Raw genomic sequence first — 22506 nt, 5'->3', positions numbered from 1 at the left:
CGTAACGACAGACCTGAATTGCATCAGAACTGGCGGGATTTAAACAGAGCAGAGCCCCCTCGGCAAGGCGAATTTGTAGAAGTTAGGTCTCCTAATCCCAGTAACGACGCGCGTCAACAAAGAAACAGACAATGACTCACATCGCAGGCAGCCACTTGCGCCCGCTGGCTCAGGGAAAAATAACATTGACGCTAACCGTGAGTAAAAATTCCAGTATTCTTTACGAACGAATACCGCATGATAATTGTATTCAAGTTGAAACTCTGCATACTGAGAAGAGCAAAGGGTTACACCACATCTCACATGTAAAACCGTGAATTGATAGACAATCTGCCTTTTAACTTTGTCTTTGCCATATAACTTTTCACTTGCTAGTATGCTTTTTCAGACTTAGAATCTGTTAACATGCAACAATGTTGGAAGTTAAATATCAAATCAAGAAATTAAACAGAAATTACGAATGCATTGTTATTGCGAACAGATGACACAATGTTATTGTGTGTGTACATTCTTGCTTGTTAGTTGCACGATTAGAACATTTACCAGTACTGCTAATGAGATTTTAATGCAACATTTTGGTTTACTGGAAAATACATTTTGGATTTAAAGTACTTTCTGTGAGATTAAAGATGACTTAGTATTTGGTTTCTTTGACAGCTACACGGTTATATTATGACACTACTAATGTGTGACACAATTTACATTGTTGCTTTTGCGGTGTATATGTTTTATATCTGCACAGTTTTTCTGTATTATTCTGGAAAGTAAAACATGTTTTAGTAGTAACTTTTGTGGTATAGCTACAATGAGACAGCCTTTTCTGTAGCACAACAATACGTTACAGCACACTACTTTCTTCATCACGGCAATAAGCATAATAAGTATGATATCTATACGCAAAGCATTTCACTTTTGTTTATCATGAGGTCAGTACATTGACTTCTGCAGAACTTAACTTTTGGAGGACGATATCTACGACACTTCCACAGAGATTATCTTACAGCAAGACGCATATTTAGCGCTACAGGACACGTATTTGAGTGATTAATTTTGTACTAAAAACATTTATTTTCAAAGATATTTGAAGTACAATGATACAAAGGTTTTCCGTAATACACTCCTGGAAATTGAAATAAGAACACCGTGAATTCATTGTCCCAGGAAGGGGAAACTTTATTGACACATTCCTGGGGTCAGATACATCACATGATCACACTGACAGAACCACAGGCACATAGACACAGGCAACAGAGCATGCACAATGTCGGCACTAGTACAGTGTATATCCACCTTTCGCAGCAATGCAGGCTGCTATTCTCCCATGGAGACGATCGTAGAGATGCTGGATGTAGTCCTGTGGAATGGCTTGCCATGCCATTTCCACCTGGCGCCTCAGTTGGACCAGCGTTGTTGCTGGACGTGCAGACCGCGTGAGACGACGCTTCATCCAGTCCCAAACATGCTCAATGGGGGACAGATCCGGAGATCTTGCTGGCCAGGGTAGTTGACTTACACCTTCTAGAGCATGTTGGGTGGCACGGGATACATGCGGACGTGCATTGTCCTGTTGGAACAGCAAGTTCCTTTGCCGGTCTAGGAATGGTAGAACGATGGGTTAGATGACGGTTTGGATGTACCGTGCACTATTCAGTGTCCCCTCGACGATCACCAGTGGTGTACGGCCAGTGTAGGAGATCGCTCCCCACACCATGATGCCGGGTGTTGGCCCTGTGTGCCTCGGTCGTATGCAGTCCTGATTGTGGCGCTCACCTGCACGGCGCCAAACACGCATACGACCATCATTGGCACCAAGGCAGAAGCGACTCTCATCGCTGAAGACGACACGTCTCCATTCGTCCCTCCATTCACGCCTGTCGCGACACCACTGGAGGCGGGCTGCACGATGTTGGGGCGTGAGCAGAAGACGGCCTAACGGTGTGCGGGACCGTAGCCCAGCTTCATGGAGACGGTTGTGAATGGTCCTCGCCGATACCCCAGGAGCAACAGTGTCCCTAATTTGCTGGGAAGTGGCGGTGCGGTCCCCTACGCCACTGCGTAGGATCCTACAGTCTTAGCGTGCATCCGTGCGTCGCTGCGGTCCGGTCCCAGGTCGACGGGCACGTGCACCTTCCGCCGACCACTGGCGACAACATCGATGTACTGTGGAGACCTCACGCCCCACGTGTTGAGCAATTCGGCGGTACGTCCACCCGGCCTCCCGCATGCCCACTATATGCCCTCGCTCAAAGTCTGTCAACTGCACATACGGTTCACGTCCATGCTGTCGCGGCATGCTGCCAGTGTCAAAGACTGCGATGGAGCTCCGTATGCCACGGCAAACTGGCTGACACTGACGGTGGCGGTGCACAAATGCTGCGCAGCTAGCGCCATTCGACGGCCAACACCGTGGTTCCTGGTGTGTCCGCTGTGCCGTGCATGTGATCATTGCTTGTACAGCCCTCTCGCAGTGTCCGGAGCAAGTATGGTGGGTCTGACACACCGGTGTCAATGTGTTCTTTTTTCCATTTCCAGGAGTGTACATTTCATTCCATTCTTGTAATCTGTAACACCTGAGGGTGTAATTACATTAATCCTCAGGGGGGTACACGCTTACTTTGTGTACCATGTGTTTGGCAAGCACAAGGAGCCCTAGCTAATATGGTATTTGCTTATACAACTTTACACATCGGTACCATATTTCTCTAAAACATAAATTACACAGCTATCTGATCATTTAACTGAGAGATAAACATGTTTTTTACAATGGCAGTGACATATGTTTACGTAATTACACCGTTGGATAACTTCACACTTACGAAATTGTATTTTGTCTGTACTTTGTGAACTGTTCATATTTTTTCGGAACCATTGTGATACTATGAGAGCTTTGAATGATGTATTTGGTTTGAGATCATGATTTTTAAAGTACGTTTGAGGCAGATGACACTATTGAAATGAGCAGAGAAAATTTTTTATGGTTTGAAATTATTGCAGAAAGTTACGACGTTTTTGAGATTTGACTGAGGTGTTATGATGTTATTTTTACGACGACGATGTGTATTATGCTGTTGAGGTATGTTTATGTCAATAAGATGATGCTACCATATATGAGGAATGTGATTACGTGTTTATATGTATATGAATAATGAATAGAAGTTAGGGACTCTTGACTTGTGAAAAAGGATGTTGGAAACCAAGAATCGTACTTTAAGAGTTATGAAATGTGTGTAAATGCGTGAATGTATGACAATGCCAGCGAAAATTTTTTTGGACACTTATATTCATAGGATTTTGTTTCTACACATTTGCAACGTAAATTCTCGACCTGTGAAATTTTTATATGAGACTGTCACTGTAGCGGAAACTGCTGTCGTAAATATTTCCGTAAGAAAGTTAAGTGACCACCTGCACGTGCGTCGTCGGCACACAGCTGTGTCAGACACCTGGAGAGCAAGCCATTAGGGCGTGCCTTTCTGGAAGCACAGGTAGAAAAAAAAAAAGGGAGGCCATTATCCTCGATATTGACATTTCCTTGTTGAAAGCATACTGTGGAGCTCGTAATTTATGATATTCACTGAAATGCCTAATGAAATGACGAGAAATATTTTTACATCTGCACACCTGATTACGACAAGTGTCTTTCTACGAGAGTTGAGAGAATTTCTACTAACTTATAAAATGTCACATGACTATTGAATGATATTTTTATGCTTTGGTTTGCGTAATTGCTTATTTCATTTGATATCTGGTTTCCAGCTATGTTGCAGCATTGCTTTGATAAAATAAAATGCATTTGCTAATGTGAACACTTTCTGTCAACAGATCTATTAAATAATAATTTTGTAATCCACATTCTTTAAAAAAAAAAGGAGCACTTGGAAAGGAAAGAACAATAAGAAGGGACTAGTAACAGTAACTGGACACATAATTTTCTTTTCAAGTACACGGTAATATTTTTTTTACAATAAGTTGTTGTGGTGCACCACTTTAATTACATAGACATTAAGATGTGAATAGACATTTCCCTTTTCTGCATTGTTGTTTTTACTGTAATATTTTTTTGTTTGAGCTATGTCATGTTTAGGTATAAGTTATAGCATTTGCTGCTGCTGTTTGCCAGGCATAGTGCTGCTAAATTTAACTTTGTATTACTCTGTTAAGCTTTTCTTGTTGCTGCACATTGGCTCATATTAGTTGTAATTTTGCATTTTATCTGTTAATTTAGATTTACTGCTGCTTGCTTTGCAAATTGGCATTTTTTGTCATTGCTGTTTGTGTTGATTTGTTGTATGCTGCTGCATTGCTTCGTCCCTTAGTTTAGCATCTGAGCTCAGTAGATTTAAGTTAGGTTAAGAGGGGTAGACTATATAAGAAACCGACTATGGACAGTAGGGAAAGAATGCATTGAGAAGTTATAGGAAAAAGATTTGGGCCAAAATGAGCATTGTACAATCAGAAATACTTATTTTGAAAGAGATATGAATAGAATACAGGAAGGAGGTATAAATAGGACTTTTGGGAATAATGATGAATGAAGGGAGATCTCCATGCAAAATACTGCAGTAAAACAAACCCTGTCCTTTCCTTTTGTGTCATCCCTCTATATGTTTGTGTACCCTTGTGTATTTGTGTTTTTCCTGTCTTTATGTGTTTAGCTGATGAGAGCTATGTTGTAGACATTTTCTAATACTCTGTTATTTACTTTGTAAAGATGTTTAGACATTATTTATACTGTTTGGTTGCTCACATGTGAAGGTGATGTTTCAAACGTTCTTCTGATCTTTTATGTGTTTACTTATGTCATAATTCCTATAACACTGATGTATATGTTTATTTCTGTTCTTTTGTAAAGCCTGTACTACAAATGTTATCTGTATTGTTATGTTCTTTAATGATGTATTTTGTACCTTTGTCATTGTATTCTTATGTTATAAAATTGTAATTGACAGCAATTCATCAAATTAAGTAACTTGTAAGCATTCATTTCACTGCACACATTTCTGTTGGTCATAGTATATGGACAATATGTGAGAAGTAGGGACTGTTAGTGTTTGCACATGTATTAATAATTCAGCAAGTTACTGGATAACAGCATTGCTGGTTCTAAGGACAATTCCAAAAACTTTGTGAGTGCACAAGTGGTGATTATGGACTTGCTATATTCTCTGCAAGACTCTTCGATGGTGAATGTGCACCTACACAGTCGCAACAGATGGCTGCTGGCCGTCTCTACATGGACTGCAGTGGGTCTGCACCTATGGTGGCCCACCAATACCGTAATCTCTACCAGGACTATAGTGGGTCTGCTCTGTGATGACCTACCTACCAATATTCGTCAGAACTTCGAATGACTCTGCTGTGGGCTTGCTCCATTGTGGCCCATTACCTGTCAGCATGTCAAGAGTCAGCACTGTCTTTCCGTTGGAAGGACACCACTACTTCTTCAAGACTGCATGGAAATCCACTACTTCTGTGTGCAATTTTTTTTACTAATGAGACTTTGTGAAAAAAAACTGTAATTACTATTATGATGAATGATCAGGACTGTCTTTATGGACTGTGAGAAAATTTTAGCTTTTGACCAACATTGTATCAATAAGTGTGTGCATTGGATATCTTTGTTAGTGTAATTATGAAAAATTTTATCAAATCATTATTGGCCACTGGCCAAAAAAATTTGTAAAATTTTTTGTGGGGAGCATGGGGCTATGTAAGTAGGCTGTTTATGTTTTCTTATTGGCAACGTTACGTAGCGCTCTGTATGAAAATCACTGGCTGTGCTGTGTGCAGCCTGTGGCTAGTTTGCATTGTTGTCTGCCATTGTAGTGTTGGGCAGCGGCAGCTGGATGTGAACAGCGCGTAGCGTTGCACAGTTGGAGGTGAGCCGCCAGCAGTGATGGATGTGGGGAGAGAGATGGCGGAAGTTTTGAAATTGAACTGCTATATATATTATGACTTTTGATGATATTAAGGTAAATACAGTGTTTGTTCTCTATTAATATCTTTCATTTGATAACTATCCCTATCAGTAGTTAGTGCCTTCAGTAGTTTGAATCTTTTATTTAGCTGGCAGTAGTGGCGCTCGCTGTATTGCAGTAGTTCGAGTAACGAAGATTTTTGTGAGGTAAGTGATTTGTGAAAGGTATAGGTTAATGTTAGTCAGGGCCATTCTTTTGTAGGGATTTTTGAAAGTCAGATTGCGTTGCGCTAAATAATATTGTGTGTCAGGTTAAGCACAGTCCTTATAAATTGCTCAAAGGGGACGTTTCAACTACAGCGCCATAGACCGCTCGGCCAATACCGCGCGGTGGAGCGTATAGTCAAAAGAGGTGATTACGTCGTCATCACGAGCCCTATCTGTATGTGTTAAAAGAGATGTGAAGAAACTGTGTTTAGTTCTAATCCATCGCCATTACTACTGCTCACGTGAAATACTTTTCAGCACCCTCTCGTAATTTATCAAAATGATAACGCAGTTAGGCAATGCAGTGATGTGTTTTTATTTTGTATGGGAAGAACGGAACTCCATATCCACCCATCACTTCGGAATTTTATGCGATAGCTTTTTGACATTTCAAATAAAGATCAAACAAAACACGGTTTCAGTCGGTCAGGATTATTATTACTAACGTCCTAACTAATTTTAAAGTACGAGTGGTTCTAAATACAAATCATTAATAAGAACACCCAAATTTTAATTTCACCGTTTGTTTACGTGTGTGATCGTTAGGATACGGGCGAGAATCAATGTCGCGGGGTAAAATAACACGAACTGATGCGCACTGCCACTCGAAACGTAAGAGTTACAAGACACTTCTTGGTACAAGTTGTGAGTGTGTTACTAAATTTTTGAAAACATAATGAAGAGTGTGTGTAGGTATAAGGTCCACAGCTTCTCTTCAGGTTTCGAGGACTTTTCGTTGTCTTGTTACTGACTATAAATTAAGAACGTTGTCATTCGCAGACAAAGAAACATCACGACATATACTCCAGAGGAAAATGAGAAATGTTCGAAGGATCTTAGTGATCGGTATGCATGCGACAGCACGCTTACTAACACGTTCCAAAACGCTACGCATATAAACGAGATTTTCAGGAGCTCATACCTCCGGTTCCATTGGTGATAAAAACATAGGGTCAGATGTTTTGGACAGCCCATGTATATCCAACAGAAATATCGTTTTGGGGTCCCTAACCTACAGTGCAGGGTCAAAGTATGAATATTACACACGTCCTCCTGTTTAGGCAAATGGAGGAAATCGGTTGGTTCTTTTTGTATTTAATGTCTACGGTGGGTTTTATGGGACTTCTGGAGGCACCATTAGTTCAAGGGCGTTCCCTCGGAAAACCCCAAAAAAAGGTTTTTGTACTATATTTTCACAGTCACCGTCGGACCAAAACATAGCAGTGGGTTCTAAGATGGCTACGCCCAGAAAATGTCTGTAATTTTTACAATATGTTCCTAAGATACGGATCTCGAACAATCTGGAATTTTTTAAATATTTTTCTCTCTTTTTCAGATACAGAGGTCCGAAGTTAAACTACTCGCAGACTTAATACTCGTAAAAATTAAACAGAATTATTGATGACAAGTATACTCGTGGTAAACCTGCAGTTTAATTAAACTGACGGATATGCACAGTGAATGAATGAATGAATGAATGAATGAATGATGCATTTGCTTGTATTGATGGACAGTTCCTGAGAAAACACCCCAAAAGCGTTTTCACCATTATTTTCACCTTTACCAGTGGACCATACGCTCGCAGTGGATTCGAAGACGGCTACACAGAGCAAACGGCTGAAGTTTTTACGATGTACACCTAAGATCCCTATCTCGAACCAGCTTAAAAATTTTGATATCTTCATCCGTTTCTGTGATATAGGGGTTCTTAGTTGCACCACCTGTTTAAGTAAAATACGCACGCAAAAATTCTTAAATAAATGGACTGATTATGATGATGACGGCTATATCCTGATATCCCTTGATTTAAATTTACAGTTATATTCGTGACGAATGATTGAATGATGAACATGCGTAAGTTAGGTTTAAGAAATTTTTAGAAACGTAATTTTTACTAGCAAGTCTCAGCCACTGACAACAAGACTACTATACACAGCAAATGGCTGAACTCTTTACGATATTCGTAAGGTCCCGCACTCGAAAAACCTCGAAAACTTTCTTGATGTATTTATCCCTATCCCAGATGTAGACGTTCAAGGTTACCCTACTCATACAGTTAAATATGCAGTAAAATTTAATAAATTGATTGATGGTCAGTATATCTTTGATACACCGATGATGAACTCATGATTTGGTTTAGTTGCTTGATTGAATGAATGAATGATGCAGTTGCGTAAATCCATGCGCGGGTCCTGAGGAATCCCCCCCAAAAAAAATGTTGTACGCCATTTTTTCGACATATCCCTAAGATTCCAGTTTCGAAAAAACTGTTAAAGTTTCTAGATGTCTTTATCCGTTTCCGAGATACTGAGGTTCAAAGGTACCCTACCTGTGCACGTAAAATACACACGTGAAATGCGGTGTGAGGCAAAAACGTAGTTTATAAAATGACGTACAATTGAGAAATATCATGTAAAGAGTCTCCGTCATCATCAAAAAGGTTCTGAGAACTACTTTTTGTAGTACTGAAGCACATGCAAAATTTCTGTGGACGTAAAATCTGGTCTCAGGTGTAAAATAAGTTTTACGTTAGTTCAGTTTCACGTAAGTAAACTATCAAAATTTTACTGACCTGTCATGTTCTTTTCATGTTAGTGACATGCTCTGCTGTGGCAGGGAAAACAATCGAACCAGCGAAAAAATGGTCTTATTGGAGAACAAAGAAGGCGAACATGCTCCTCTTTATTAAACGACCCTAACTAAAAAGTGAGGTACCAGCCGTCTCATTCTACCTTCCTCAATAGTTTTAAAAATTTTCGCAAATATATTGGCATGCGAACATTGCTTCGGGGCGGGTTGATCTCGCACTATCCTTTAAATAATCAGTCCACCCACCTGGATAGGTTTCCCGCTGTCTGCCTCTTCACTCTGCGATGATAAGATACTGATTTAGCCGATAAAAGCAGCGTTGACGAAAATTCGACTAAATACCTACCAGGCAAAGGCCACGTCTCTTCAGTCCATGAGCAGTAACTGAAAGTTATTTGAACTATCGAGCGTTCGGTATTCTTGTAGAACTCGTTTGAAAGAATATCTAAACTTTCCTACTTGCGAGTTAACAATTCAGTCACTCAGTAGGCTTCTTGTAAAGAAGTGCTCACCATAATATCTCGTAATCTTCACGAAACACGCCATGCGGAATATATGTACGACGTGAGTTGTTCACAAGCAAATAACTCCTAAAATAAACTACTCAACAAAGCTCGCACTTTCACAAAATATTCAGTACTGTAGCCGCTTTTCGTCAGCGTCACAAGAACAAACATGCGAATTTTTTCTTTTTGGTGCAAATGTGATCAGCGGTGTTTAACATAGATGTTTACCTGAAGACGGCTCCCGAGTAACTGTATCGACTCAGATCTGAGGCACTTAGCCCTACTCAAACGCCCTGGAAATGTCGAATTCCTACAGGCTATTATGTGGAGCAGCCAATCGATTCCTTTCCACAACAGAATTTACCAATTAATTTAATACTCAACGTCTTTTCTGGGTGCCTTTTACAAAAGAACTCACTCGTACATACGACACAAATTTCCAACTACCCAGATTACACAACTTCCTCACGCATATATTTACGTAGTTTTAATAAAGTATCACATTCGCACTTTATCTATGTCCTCCAATCACTCTCTCCAAAACACACACACAACCAAAACACGATGAAATGATAGTTTTCTAAAGTACTTTTAATTACGTCAGAAAACTGTTGTAATGAAATTAAAGAAAATTCCAGAAAATTAGTTTATATGAACCTATCCTCTTGGTTGTAGTTTCAAATGATACTGCAAATGAAAGCGTTACAGTTTATAACTCTGTTTCACAATACCAGCACGGTTATGTGTTTTAGGCAAAAATTTATATCTTCTAGAGTAGAGAAGTTATTTATTTGAAATTTTAACAGTATGATTGCGTTATCCAAAGAATTTGGTATACTAAGTGTGAAATAGATCGATTAATATTTAATAGTACTTCTTGAGATCCATAGAGAGTATGTGTAACGTCTTGCACGCAGCATCGGGCAGGCACGCTGCTCTCCCGGTCCAGTAGCCAGCGTGAGAACCAAAATCTTCTCCCCTCTCGGCTGCACGGCAAGCTACTCTTTCTATGCAAGACGACAACTCGTAATAATTTTCTGCATTACAACATATTCGCGTTTTTTTACTGAGAGAAAAGGAGAACAGTGGCAGCGGGAAAGCTACGGAGAAGTAACAAAGACTAGAAGATAGTAGACAGTGTTTGTGACGGTGGGGAAAGAGTGAAGGAGACAGTTCAAGTGGGATAGCAGTAAGGAGAAGGAGAAAGTGGAGTGGATGAGAGACAGAGTCTATGACAATGACAAAGAGGAAGAGAGAGAGGATGACCTTCACAAAGCTCTGATGAAAATCTTTACATGCCCATTTGTTTTTTCCATTCTTTGACGCACGTCGTAAGTCACATCGTAAGCTACGTATCTTTTGCAACTCAGCCTTACCTAGTGGTAATGACCTGGAATCCAAATCTCTCATACATGTCGCAAGTATTTCTTCGTAATTTTCTTCTAATATTCGTTTCAGAAACAAAGATGGTGCATATGATTTATCTAATAGCAACTGCTATGATCGTCACATGTACAGGGTTATTACAAATGATTGAAGCGATTTCACAGCTCTACAATAACTTTATTATTTGAGGTATTTTCACAATGCTTTGCACACACATACAAAAACTCAAACAGTTTTTTGGGCATTCACAAATGTTCGATATGTGCCCCTTTAGTGATTCGGCAGACCCTAAGCCGATAATCAAGTTCCTCTCACACTCGGCGCAGCATGTCCCCATCAATGAGTTCGAAAGCATCGTTGATGCGAGCTCGCACTTCTGGGACGTTTCTTGGTAGAGGAGGTTTAAACACTGAATCTTTCACATAACCCCACAGAAAGAAATCGCATGGGGTTAAGTCGGGAGAGCGTGGAGGCCATGACATGAATTGCTGATCATGATCTCCACCACGACCGATCCATCGGTTTTCCAATCTCCTGTTTAAGAAATGCCGAACTGGCATTCTGCTTTAGCCTTTTCCGTAAGATTTTCCAAACCGTCGGCTGTGGTACGTTTAGCTCCCTGCTTGCTTTATTCGTCGACTTCCGCGGGCTACACGTGAAACTTGCCCGCACTCGTTCAACCGTTTCTTCGCTCACTGCAGGCCGACCCGTTGATTTCCCCTTACAGAGGCATCCAGAAGCTTTAAACTGCGCATACCATCGCCGAATGGAGCTAGCAGTTGGTGGATCTTTGTTGAACTTCGTCCTGAAGTGTCGTTGCACTGTTATGACTGATGTGAGTGCATTTCAAGCACGACATACGCTTTCTCGGTTCCTGTCGCTATTTTGTCTCACTGCGCTCTCGAGCGCTCTGGCGGCAGAAACCTGAAGTGCGGCTTCAGCCGAACAAAACTTTATGAGTTTTTCTACGTATTTGTAGTGTGTCGTGACCATATGTCAATGAATGGGGCTACAGTGAATTTATGAAATCGCTTCAATCATTTGTAATAGCCCTGTACTTATCGTAGCAGATCACACAACTTATTAAAGTAAGATAATAGTCACTATCGATGTATGTAGACGTCTGTGACCATCTTTGGTTCTACTAATGAACAGTGATCAGCTGTGCAGTCGTCTGTTCGTGGTATGAACCTGTCCACAGCGTTAACGCCGATTACAGTTTTAGCATGAATGAGTACACTACCTGTCACAGTTTTTATACAACGATGATGCAGTTTATGTTACTGTATGATAACGCATAATTCTGTACGAAAGTGAACCGGTTACGTTGTTATGATATGCGGTTGTCGTAATGAGTCACATCACTGAGTTACGCTACACTTAGTTTGAAGCGTAATTCATGGTTTCATTATCTAATGATATTGATTTTATATTTCTCATAACATGAAGCCGTGAAAACTTTTATGTGAGTACGTGACATTTTATTGCGCGTGTATTATTTTTAACACTTAACATCAGTTAACAGATTTGTGGCAGTTTAAACCAGTAAAGCTACTTCTGTACTATTTTATTTGATATATTAGAATCTGATGATGGTCAGACGACTGAAACTGGTTGTGTAAATACAGAATTTTACCAGCTGCTGCAGGCGCTAATATGATGTTTTTCAAATACGTAAGAGCAGTGGGGCAGCACCTCCTGCACATAAAAAACCGTTCATAGTCCGAGAGCTTTCTCTGGCTTCGCCATCGCCGCGGACCCTGCATTACCCATTCCCGGTGGTCACCCATATTCGACATCCTGATGGGCAGGAGGGGCCCTCCTGCTATCCTTGGATGGACTATGTAGCAGTCAGCAACCCGGGCCACTACACTGCCGCGCTTGCATCAACGCTATCTTTAAAAGAAAGCATCTATTAGAAGGCGCAAGGGCTACAATAATTACGTAGTTGAATTATTTTTGTAGTAAAGTCAGGCGTGTGGAACAGTTATGGAATTGAAACTTCCTGGGAGATTAAAACTGTGTGCCGGACAGAGACTCGAACTCGGCACCTTTGCCTTTCGCGGGCAAGTGCTCTACCGGCTGAGCTACCGAAGCACGACTCACGCCGCGTCTTCACAGCTTTACTTCTGCCAGTACCTCGTCTCATAGCTTCCAAACTTTACAGAAGCTCTCCTGCGAACCTTGCAGAACTAGCACTCCTGAAAGAAAGGATATTGCGGAGACAAGGCTTAGTCACAGCCTGGGGGATGTTTCTAGAACGAAATTTTCACTCTACAGCGGAGTGTGCGCTGATATGAAACTTCCTGGGAGATTAAAACTGTGTGCCGGACCGAGACTCTGCTGTCAGCTACACTCGAACATGCAACCTTTTATTTGATCAAACATTACAAGAGCCAAGAAAAAATAAAAAAAACAGCTTTAGTTTTGGAACTTAATTAGTGGCTGAATGCGCCGTAAATCTCATGTCTTAAGGACAAGACTACCTTAATTTAAACACAGCTGAATGCCAATAACATAAAGGTCAACCAAAATAAGAAATTTAAAAGTGGAAGCCTTATCTTAAAACAGTTCCTTAATTAGACGGAAGGCCCAAAGAGTCTGACACTGTAAGAGCAAACAACTTAAATTCAAAATCAACTGAAGGCGCAACACTTACGACTCAATAACATTAATTTTAAAAATGCCAAAGGCTTTACGTATAACAGTTTTTAAATTAAGCTGAAGGCCCAAACCATCTGACGCCTTAAAGACAAAACAACCTTAATCTAAAAATCGAGTGGAAGCCATACAAGTACAAACAACAAGAACAAACAAGAAAAGGCAGTACACCCAAGGGCGCGCAGAAGTTTCCGATGGTCAGCGTGGAATTCAAACACTGACGCTCGCTTAGGTGAGACAGGCAGTCGGCCCAAAACATTGTCGACCCGACGACAACCCAACCGACAGACAGTAAACGGACCCATCGACAAGATAACCTCTGCTTCACCTTACCAGCACACAACAGGGAGTTCAATGGAACAACGTAGAAGGTATTGGCGCCCATAACCAATTATACATTGAGCTGTCAAACTACACACCATGCTGGACAGCGACAACGCGATGAGGAAAATACATTGCCTGAATTTAGATCAATGGCCAGAGCAGGTAACTGGAATGTTAACGGCCACAAGGCAGAAGATTCCACTGGTGCACTTCAATTCAAATAACCAAGTACAGTTAAACACCATCGGAGGGTGGCTAAAATTTGCTAACTTGAAAACACACGTTGTTGCTCGCGGGAATATCCCAACAGCCGACAACGAACTCCAAACGACACAATGTGAACCGTCGTGACTTGCTGGTAGACTAAGTCAAAACTCAACTTTCATGTCCAGGACCGGCGAGCCATGAACCTCGTAGCAATGGGAACAGCACCACACACTCCGACACCACACAGAGGCCGCCAGCGGGCCCAGCCAAACTACGCACTGCGGAGACTTCCTTGCTGCTCCACGCCAACCGGCCAACTGCCAGGCCCGGAAATGGTGAAATATAGGTCGGCCGATGAGACGACCAACCGAAAGACCAACCAACGGTCGTCCCGCTCCAATCTCTCTCCGTCGGACAGTTCATGTGTGTCGCCAGCGGTCGGCGAGCACTGGCTGTAGGCTCCTCGCCGGTGCTCCGTGCCCGACTTCACTGCTGCTGCGTCCCAACTGCATTGCTGGTCCGTTCCGAACTGACTGCCACACACACGACGACAGTGCACTTATCGATACGCGGTGCTGCTCCCTCTCACGGGCAAGTAAGGCAGGAAGTTAGTGACGCCAGCAAATACACTCCTGGAAATTGAAATAAGAACACCGTGAATTCATTGTCCCAGGAAGGGGAAACTTTATTGACACATTCCTGGGGTCAGATACATCATATGATCACACTGACAGAACCACAGGCACAGACACAGGCAACGGAGCATGCACAATGTCGGCACTAGTACAGTGTATATCCACCTTTCGCAGCAATGCAGGCTGCTATTCTCCCATGGAGACGATCGTAGAGATGCTGGATGTAGTCCTGTGGAACGGCTTGCCATGCCATTTTCACCTGGCGCCTCAGTTGGACCAGCGTTCGTGCTGGACGTGCAGACCGCGTGAGACGACGCTTCATCCAGTCCCAAACATGCTCAATGGGGGACAGATCCGGAGATCTTGCTGGCCAGGGTAGTTGACTTACACCTTCTAGAGCACGTTGGGTGGCACGGGATACATGCGGACGTGCATTGTCCTGTTGGAACAGCAAGTTCCCTTGCCGGTCTAGGAATGGTAGAACGATGGGTTCGATGACGGTTTGGAGGTACCGTGCACTATTCAGTGTCCCCTCGACGATCACCAGTGGTGTACGGCCAGAGTAGGAGATCGCTCCCCACACCATGATGCCGGGTGTTGGCCCTGTGTGCTTCGGTCGTATGCAGTCCTGATTGTGGCGCTCACCCGACGGCGCCAAACACGCATACGACCATCATTGGCACCAAGGCAGAAGCGACTCTCATCGCTGAAGGCGACACGTCTCCATTCGTCCCTCCATTCACGCCTGTCGTGACACCACTGGAGGCGGGCTGCACGATGTTGGGGCGTGAGCGGAAGACGGCCTAACGGTGTGCGGGACCGTAGCCCAGCTTCATGGAGACGGTTGCGAATGGTCCTCGCCGATACCCCAGGAGCAACAGTGTCCCTAATTTGCTGGGAAGTGGCGGTGCGGTCCCCTACGGCACTGCGTAGGATCCTACGGTCTTGGCGTGCATCCGTGCGTCGCTGCGGTCCGGTCCCAGGTCGACGGGCACGTGCACCTTCCGCCGACCACTGGCGACAACATCGATGTACTGTGGAGACCTCACGCACCACGTTTTGAGCAATTCGGCGGTACGTCCACCTGGCCTCCCGCATGCCCACAATATGCCCTCGCTCAAAGTCCGTCAACTGCACATACGGTTCACGTCCACGCTGTCGCGGCATGCTACCAGTGTTAAAGACTGCGATGGAGCTCCGTATGCCACGGCAAACTGGCTGACACTGACGGCGGCGGTGCACAAATGCTGCGCAGCTAGCGCCATTCGACGGCCAACACCGCGGTTACTGGTGTGTCCGCTGTGCCGTGCGTGTGATCATTGCTTGTACAGCCCTCTCGCAGTGTCCGGAGCAAGTATGGTGGGTCTGACACACCGGTGTCAATGTGTTCTTTTTTCCATTTCCAGGAGTGTAGAAAAAGAAAACAAGGCGGTAGTACCGTAAGATGACAAACAATAAGTGGAATAAACGCGAGCCGTGCACGGCTCACGTTAATTGTAAATGACGAATGCGATAGCCATTTGCACAGTACAAATTTTCATGTAAAGTTGGCAGGACACACCTGACATATTTGTTTGATATGTGAAATAACGTAATGTCGGAAACGTAAATCTGTAATATATCAAAGAGGTAAAGAGTACATAAAGAGGCTGACTCAGTGTTACCATGTTTCGGGAAGTCACTATGCGGCTATTTTGAAAGCGGGGAAGTCCGTGTATGTTCTTATATGCTATGCAGTTACCGAATTTGTTTTCAGAATCATGCCTGCCGTGTACTCAGAGTATAAATGCACGTATGTATCTCGAAAAAAGATTGAAAATTAGTGTACTTACTTTTACACATGTTGTGTAACTTTGTTGTGAATTGTGTACACTGATGTATTTTTACTTGTGTAACAAAGCTTATTTAATCCAACTTCTCAATGGCGTACATCTTAAGCCGTATGATATTCCCAAAATTTTGTGATGATGGAGAAGCCTGACAAAGGCTGGCATCATACTTTTTAACATTTCTGAAACGATAGTAGCATAAGATCGTAAGTTCTGTTGTGACTCAAATCTTAGTTGCTTGACGGAAGGTACGTTAGTTAGGTCTTTTTTGTATGAGTATTATAAAGTAAGTGATACACTTTTGCCTCTTGCAATAGGCATTACACCAATAATTGTTTCTGTTGCTTTCTCGAAATTTTAAATGAAGTGTGCTTTCACATTAGAAAATATTGATTAGATACAGAAAGGCCTGTAATTTCGTATGAACAGGCAGTTAGTTCCTTTAAATTATTTCTTCAGATAATCACAGGAGCCTTTTCTATGTCATGTAAAAAGTGCAAATTACTCTACTGAACAATATTGATATGCTTTTACCCAGGGTTAGTTAAGTTGCAAAGTTTGGCTCTGCATGATGGGCAGATGATAAATTAATGCAGGAGAAAGCTAGTTTGAGAAAGCTAGTTTACATAGTCCGTGTCTTAAGTATTAATTTCAAAAGCTTAAGATCATCCAACAACTTAGTTGTATATTTGTCTGGCGAGGTGGTTTAGGTCTTAATGTACCTGATCAGTCAGTCAGAGTCCACGTAAAAAAACAGTTCATTCTAATTATTCCAAATACAACTTTAGCCATATGCTATATACAATTTATATAAAAGCATGCTTCTTCCACAACGCTTTTCTACTCTCTATTTTTATCGGAACCTGTAGGTTTCACATAGCACCAACTGATTTTGAAAGTTTTCTGTATTGGATGTGTCTTATGTGTAGTGAAGGGTGTGTTAAAACCACACGAAGACTGATCGTAAACTGAATTTTCCAGACGATATCTTCTTATGCTGAAAGTCATGCAATAGATAGTCTGAGACTGGAATATTTGCATGTATGTGTGTGTTGAAGTAATTTCCGAATCACGATGTAAATCAAGTGTTCGTCCGTCACAATCAAGAGTAATTTCTCATCTTGCTGTAACTGTTGGTCGCGTTGGGTAGCCGTGCGGTCTGGGCGCCTTGTCACGGTTCGCGCGGCTGCCCCCGAGTCCTCCCTCGGGCTTGGGTGTGTGTGTTGTCCTTAGCGTAAGTTAGTTTAATGCATATTAAGTAGAGTGTAAGCCTAAGGACAGATGACCTCAGCAGTTTGGTCCCATAGGATCTTACTACAAATTTCAGGTTCAAAGTTTGTAACTGCTAAACATTAACAGTTTTGCGTTAATTCGTAATTATTTGACACATTATCTGCCTCTATCCTACACCATGTCCCTTGCGTCTGACTTCCGAAAACATGGCAGAGGCTTGTTCAGTTTGCTTCATTATGATCACAGCGTTGCCTTTCTAAGGTAATCTAAGTATTTCCTAAAATACTAGGAACATTTAAAAAATATCAGTTATAATTTCCGACCAAAGACAACTGTACGTTGTATTGAACTATTACACCGAGTACTCCACAACTTTCAACCTTTTGCAGTGTATTCGGAAAGTCATTGTGCGCTGGACAACGGACTGCGGATGTAGATTACGTTGGAATTTCGAAACGAAACTGACAGAACACAAGTGGGCAGAACTGTTTTTGTCATATATATGCTATTGTTTTTTAATTCGTTCTACTGTTACGCAACGTTTAACTGTTTTGTTCAGTTGAGGGAAGTTACTGAATATGATACGTAGTGTTTAGATGCTCATTTTGTTTTTAAAATATGGTCTGTCAACTGAAGAATCTATTTTTCGTGCTGGACATGTGTTTCGACACGAATTTAGTGCAGGATGCATTTGCAGAAAAATTCATTGGAAAGTGGTTCTTCGACTTCATAATAAATAGCCAGTGTCAGTGTTAGACGCCGGATGAACTGGAAGGCCGTGTGCACTAAACGAACAGAAGTTGTTGGATATTTCTGACTCTGTTCAACAGAGACCAGAAAAATAGGTGCGCAAGTTGGCGCAAGGAAAAGATATCGGGCTTCCGCGCATAAAACGACTAGCCAAACACTGAAATTGCTCCCGTATACAGTAACAGCTGCGCAAGAATTGAAAAATACTTATCATGAAAAGTTAATTCGTTATTGTAAATGGCTTACGTCTTTCACTGATGTCATCTTCTATACAGACGAGTCCTGGTTCCACCTTTCTGATCATATTAACACACAGAATACGCGATTATGGTCAACGGACAATTTTCGTGCTATGCTTGAAACGCCATTGCATGATGGAGCGTTGGTAGCAGTATCCATACAGCGCGTTATTGGATATTTATTTTCTTAAGAAAGCGTGCACAGTGATCATAGACCAGCTAAACGAAGATGAAATCGACTACTCATGGTTTCAACTGAATCACGCAACTGGCACCAGATAACAACTCTATGCGCTTCTGGAAAGGTTTTTTGGGGAACGCTTCATTCCAAAAACCTATGGCGCCCTAGCTCTCCGGACCTTACTCCACCAGACTTTTTCTTTGGGGAGCAGCAAATTTTGCAGTGTACTGCAATCGCCCAAGCACGTTTTGTGACTTAAAAACTGAAACAATTGCTTACGTGAGGAGCATAGCACAATAATGTCTCCAGAAAATGTTTTCCAGTGAGATTAGGCTGGTTCAGACTTGTATAGCCGACTGTGGATATGACTTCCAACATACGTTGTGAGTATGCAGAAACTTTCCGAACACCCTGTATTTTGCACTATTTAAGGTACCGCGGACGTTTTCCAGTACACACAGTTTCGTTCGACGTATGAAATGCGTCGCTACATTCTCCTACGGGGAACTCAGCGAGAACAGCTACTATGGATGGTAACGGGAGTTCATAGCGTTGATAATTTTGGAATCAATTTTCCATGTTATCGGTTAATGTGTTGGTGAAAATATTAATCGGTTACTTGATTACGTATGTAATATGAAATGCTACCTTCATTGCCAGTACCCACTTTCGGATTTGCTTAAGTTGCGTGCTAGCGTCTGTTTTAAAATAACTGTTAATGTATGGCAATTTAGTCTTCAGTGTTGAGAGTTGCTATAATATGTGACAATCACGGTAACTGCACTGTCTGCGTAGGGATATTGTCCTCTGTATACTGCTGCCTCGTTTCGCTGACACTCGTGAAGGACGCGAGTTCGATATTCACTTATCGTAGCCTTCATCTTTGATAAATTTTGCTGTTTTGTAAGCGTGATGAATGTCCAAACCCGCTGTAGCAACGGCTTCGTATCAGTCTGCCGGCCTCACACGACAGGATCGATATCACGATTAGCCTAGTTTGGGGGAGGGTGTCCATTATTTGTCCAGCGCACGATAAGGAACTCCCCTTGTCTGTGACGTTTTCATATATCAGAAAGAGTTTTCTGCTAGAATACAGAGTACTGCACTCAAAAATACTTTATTTAAGATGGTAACTAAAATCTTTCTTCTGTCAAATCGTTTATACGTACTGAAAACTAAATTTAATTAAATGCATAGATTGTTGTTAATCGATAGACTGTGACGATATAATGATATTACGCATGAAACGTGTGAGGCTAATCCACCTACTAACGAGCTTATGTGTATGTGGTGTGTTGTATAACTGAAAACTGCTGTGAAGAAACAACTGTTTATATAAGCACATTGCTTTACTTACATGTTTATAAAATATCGAATGTCTTTTCTATGTTTGTATATAATCTTCAAGCGCAGGAATAAAAATTCCTAGCTAATCTCGTAACCTGACACACGCGAGAGTAGGAATACATTCGTCTGTCAAATAATATAAAACCCTATGCATATTCCACTGTGGATGGGTGTACAATGGTTCGGGTCCTGGTTCTATCGTTGAGATGCAAAAATTTAGAAACAGTTTTACACCTGGCAGGATTTGTGTTATTGGAAACATTTGGCATTCCGGCGCCCACTGCTCCAGCGGAAATAATAAGGCACGCAAGGGCTACAAAATCCTGAAAACTGCCTACTGTAAGTACAAAAATAACAGTAGTATTTTCCACACATGTCTATACACGGCTTGGGGCTAAGTGGGTAGATAATACAATTATTGTTATAGGTTCGAATCCTCAGTGGATCGCCGGCCGGAGTGGCCGTGCGGTTCTAGGCGCTGCAGTCTGGAACCGAGCGGCCGCTACGGTCGCAGGTTCGAATCCTGCCTCGGGCATGGATGTGTGTGATGTCCTTAGGTTAGTTAGGTTTAATTAGTTCTAAGTTCTAGGCGACTGATGACCTCAGAAGTTAAGTCGCATAGTGCTCAGAGCCATTTTTTGAACTCAGTGTATCCTTCGGTATGTATGCATTTTGTGTCTGTGTGCTTGCGCCGACACATAGCGTAGTCCTCGCGAATAGAACCAACGGGGTCGCCAAATTTAGTGTCCCCATTCGGGTGATGGATCTAAACCAATAGTATCACGTACTCTCGTTCCACGAGACACTGCGGAGAGGTTTGATATTTAAACCAGGACACCAACGCAAGGTCTGGTGAGCGGGAACTTTACGCCGCCACCTCTCTTCCGCTTGACAGCCAAATACTGGCAGTTCGACCCGCGTTACCCTCGGTCTGACAATTATTTGTAAAAGTGAAAACTGCCAATAATCATTGTGGTTTATGTTCCAAGTAAAACTGCAGTTTCCCATGTAACTTGCTGGGCACAGAGTTAATTTCGAATGAAGCCAAATTCAACCATGTTCAAGAGGACAATGCTTAACCGTACACTATGGTGCTCAAACTTCAAACTGAGGATACCTTTAGTTTTATACAATGTGAATCAGAGCTCCACCGTCAATATTTCTGAAGCTGTTCAGGAATATTTTCTGAATATTCGGTGGCTCGTTGTAGAGTAGTTACATTTCGTTGATTTCTTACTGCTTGTATCGATACCGTATTGAAAATACCTGCACAACTGTGCAAATGTCTAATGTATGCGCTGTATATGCTTTTTTTGGAAACAAACTTGTTCTATTCAGTGACGGCACCTGCTATCGACAACAGTAATGCTTTACTGTAGTCTCGGTCCTCAACCTTGCATTCAGTACCGCTCGGTCAAGTCTCTGGCTGGTTTGTTCGGCAGTGTTACTTGTACGTCAACAGATTTCCTAATAAAGAATCAGCCGATATGCATCTCGGCTACGGTTCACTGACTACAGTGGAAAAACAGCACGACGACGATATGGTCAGCTGTTTCCGCAGCGACCACATCACGGTAGTTTTGCCGCTGTACTTAGGCGCCCACGAATAACCGGAACATTTCGTGTTAATACTTTTTGGTGACTGCTTGTTACAGGATTTCTTACTGTTGTGAAAGTATTTTCACAGAAGCAAAGACAATTCTTGAAAGAAGCCCGTATAAATCATAATTACCATATTACTCTCTAAAGAGCCGTCGGGGTCCACGTGCCCCTTCTGCCAAAATATTCAGAGAATATCCCTGAACAACCTTCAAAGTTTTATCAGTGCAGTTCTGGTTCACCGTGTACGTTCGTTGACTCGTCATAATAAATACCTACCTCGGTACTATTATACTACTATTTCCGATGCCGAAGTTAGTGTAAATAATTATTAAATAATTACATTGAACTATCAGTCGTCAATAAGAATTAGTTCTGTAGAAGCAATGTCTCAAACACCAACAGCCTTGCCGCAGTGGTAACACCGGTTCCCGTCAGATCACCGAAGTTAAGCGCTGTCGGGCTGGGCTAGCACTTGGATGGGTGACCATCCGGTCTGCCGAGCGCTGTTGGCAAGTGGGGTGCACTCAGCCCTTGTGAGGTAAACTGAGAAGCTACTTGATTGAGAAGTAGAGCCTCCGGTCACGAAAACTGACAACGGCCGGGAGAGCGGTGTGCTGACCACGTGCCCTCCATATCCGCATCCCGTGATGCCTGTGGGGTGAGGATGACACGACGAGCGGTCGGAACCGTTAGGCCTTCATGGCCTGTTGGGACGGAGTTTAGTTTAGTTTTACTTTTTAATGTCTCAAACGTTGGATCTGTTGTCGACGACACTATAGTTTCGAAATGATCATTAACACCTAAGTTGAGGACGTAAGACAAGCGGTCATAAT

General features: G+C 42.4%; 1 pseudogene; it reads left to right on the top strand.

Annotated features, from left to right (window-relative positions):
* Positions 1 to 22067: 22067 nt before the first annotated feature.
* Positions 22068 to 22185, top strand: LOC126102674 (5S ribosomal RNA; annotated as a pseudogene).
* Positions 22186 to 22506: the final 321 nt, after the last annotated feature.

This window comes from Schistocerca cancellata, chromosome 1 (genome assembly GCF_023864275.1).
Source record: "Schistocerca cancellata isolate TAMUIC-IGC-003103 chromosome 1, iqSchCanc2.1, whole genome shotgun sequence".
NCBI lineage: Eukaryota > Metazoa > Arthropoda > Insecta > Orthoptera > Acrididae > Schistocerca > Schistocerca cancellata.
Note: the sequence above shows the minus strand (reverse complement) of the source record. Positions and strands in the feature narration are given on the sequence as shown.